The following is a 3,394-nucleotide window of genomic DNA, read 5'->3' as shown; positions in this document are numbered from 1 at the left end:
AAAGGGCAAGGATACTAGAGGTGAATCGACACCAGCTGGAGGCGTTGCGGGAAGAGAACAAAAATCTCTCAAAGATGGTAAGTGTTTACGCCCATGACATGAGAAAGCAGCTGGAGGACATAGACCGACCGGGAAAACGCAAGAAAACAGACCGCGAGAGTGGTTACGCTCAAGCTAAGAATGCAATCTTTGGGAGCTCGAGTGATGAGCCTCAAGAGGCTGTGCGTGAAGCCCCGGAAGTGGATAGCCAAAGGGCTAAACTCAAGGGTCCTATGGTCGAGACACCGAGCACTGGAAAAAAATGATTCTAGTGTATTATTGGTGTGCCTGTTTGTCTTTGCCTTTCGGTGAATTTTTTTTTTTTTTTTTTTTTTTTTTTTCAATTTCTCGTTTTCGGAAATAAAAGAAAAGAAAGTTGCAAAAGACAAAGAAGAAAAACAAAACGCACTTCCCAAACTTGAATAAAGGGAATGCGACAAACTAAAAAGAAACAAAGCACACTTCCCCAACGGAAATAAAACAAAGACGACAAACTAAAAAGAAATCAAAACACAATGCACCAGAAAACAGGGAGGGAAAGAAAGTAAAGTGAAAGCAGAAATGCTTCCCTGTTTAACTTGACTCATCCGCAAATTGCTCCGGAAATACAAAGTGGTGTCGGCTCCCCTATGAGAATAAGTCTATTTAAACCACTTCTCGGTTGAAAGAAGGAGCATCCTGCATTTCAACCTGCAAACTCAAGAAAAACCATCAAAAAGCCCAGACAGAAAAATCAATGGCATCCCCAGATATGCTTGTTGATGACCTTAACCTTGAGTTGTCGCTTGCACCACCAAATGCCCAGATACGGGCTCCTCCAAACCCTATCTTCCCAAACTCCTCATACCATCATGGCTCGGCCTCAAACTTCTCTGAGGTGGTGCCGCGAAGGGCAGTAATGCCGGAGGGCATGACTGTCAGCAGACTTACAGTTGCAGATCATCTGCATGTGGCGCAGAGGTCTGACCAGATGGCAGTGGACGAGTCCCACAATCTAACCGTGCTCAACGCGGTCTCGGCCACAAATTTGGGCATGCGCCTACTGGCGAGAACACGAGAGTGCGGGGCACTGAGTGAGGAGGTGGCGGCCCTGAAAGCTCTGGTGGCGGACCTGCAGAAGCGGCTCTACAGTGCCAGCCAGCATGTAGAGATGCTGCAAAAGAGGAATGAAGATCATGTAGAGCTGTTGCAGGTTCTACAAGCAAGAACAGACAGAGGCAATTAGCAGAAGCCTCAGGTGGTGCAAAATGCAACAATGAACATGTGATTGAGAAATTTATGTTTTTTTTTTTTTTTTTTTTTTTTTTTTTTTTTTTTTTCAAGTTTGTGTTTGGAATCACATGTATGGAATGAAATAAGCATTTGAGCCAAAGTTCAGTGTGTGCAATCATGAAGCAATCTACTTCCCAAACTTAACAACAAAATAGAAACACAGACAAGTAAAGGAAAGTAAAAGTAAGAAAAACAAAGAGAAACAACAAGAAAATCAAAATTACCTTGGTTGGAGATTGAAATCCTAACTCAAAAGGAAAATAAATAAATAAAGTAAAATAAAAGTAAGTTTGAGTCTAGAGAAACTCCACTTTGAAGCGATTAGGACGACAACAAACTTCTTCTATTCACCTTGGGTTGCCTCCCAAGAAGCGCTAAGTTTAAAGTCTTTTGCCGGACTTCCAACATACTTGGGTCACTTGGGGGGTTTTGGCTCAATCGCCTCCTTGTGCCGAACATGAAGTTTCTTCAAATCCCTTTGCCATCTAATCAACCCATTTCGTATTCTTTTCTTTTTATGCACATGAGTAGGTTTCAAAAGCAATTTTAAGCGCTCTTCAATACGTGGATTAGATGGAGGAGGCACATATTTAGGGTCGGGTGGCCTTCTCATTTGAGTAGAAGGAGTGACATTGAACATATGATTGGTGCTTGGAACATGGATGTTCAGCTTGTCTTCCTTTAGTACTTCAAAAACAGAATATGGCATTAGATTAATTGAAGCACCGAAATCAATTAAAGGTTCCTCAAACAATTTATCACCAACTATACAAGGAATTGTGAAACTTCCTGGATCTTGCAAATTGGGAGGAAGCTTCCTTTGCAAAACAGCAGAAACCTCTTCCGTTAATGCAACAGTTTCGCATTCCTTGAGCTTGTTTGCATCCAAGGAAGGAATATTGACTTGCACTTGCTTGAAAGTTTCCAATATGTCCTTGGCATGTTGATTTTTCCTAGAACTCATCAACCTGTGAGGAAAAGGAGCATGTAAGATATCTTCATCAGTAGGTTCACGACTTACCTTCTCCTTTCTTGCCCTTCTTGCAAGTTCATGCTTTGGGATCCACTCAGGTGAAGATGCTGCTTGTTTATCTTCCCCCATGTTGATTTCATCCTTTTCCTTAGGCCCAATCACTTGCTCAACCTGCATTTCATCAACATTGTGAATCAAATTTTTAGAACCATCAATTTCACCAATTACCTTACCAGTTCTCAAGGTAACTGCTTGAACATGCTCACGCCCATTTTGTATCACTGTTTGGCTAGACATTATCCTAGCTTCCCTTTGACTCAAAGATGTGACAATTTGCCCCACTTGATTTTCTAGATTGGCAATGGCCTTAACCATTTTCTGCATGTGGGTATCATTCCTCTGCATATGGGTGTCATTCCTCTGCATGATGAAACTATCTGTGTGTCTAACCATTGAAGCAACAATTTCTTCCAAAGTTGGTCCTTGAGGTGGTTGGTGAGATTGACTAAGTGGTGGTGGATTATAATATTGGGGTTGACCATAAGGTGGACAAGTATTATGTTGGCCTTGATATGGTTGATATGACCCTTGTTGAAAATTTGGATTTTCGGTCCACCAGAAGTTTGAATTATTTCTCCACTCCGAATTGTATGTTTGTCGGAAATATTCATTCATAGGCAATTCATTATGAAATGAGCCAAAAACATTTGCTTCTTCCATCACAAATTTATTGGAGTATTCTTAGATAGTAAGTTCCACAATTTCAGTTGCGGCTGCCATTGGAGATGGTGGAGGTGACTCCTCGGATGTTCCTGTAAGAAAAAGAAACAAAAACAAATCAAGATAAAATGAAACAACAATCAATAAACAAAAATAAAACTAAGTACTCTAAACATACTCAAACAAAACAAATAAGCAACCGTGCCAGTTCCCCGGCAACGGCGCCAAAAATTGTTGCATTCCTAAAAGGACACAAATTAATGTGCAAACAACCAATTAAAAATACCCGCAAGTGCACGAATCTAATGAAGTATAGATTATGTAAGTACGGGGTCGATCCCACGAAGAACTTGTCGGTTTCCTATAAGTTCTAATTTGAGTACGTAAAGA

Source organism: Prunus avium, chromosome 7, assembly GCF_965620075.1.
Source record: "Prunus avium chromosome 7, drPruAviu1.hap1.1, whole genome shotgun sequence".
In the NCBI taxonomy this organism is placed as follows: domain Eukaryota; kingdom Viridiplantae; phylum Streptophyta; class Magnoliopsida; order Rosales; family Rosaceae; genus Prunus; species Prunus avium.
Note: the sequence above shows the minus strand (reverse complement) of the source record.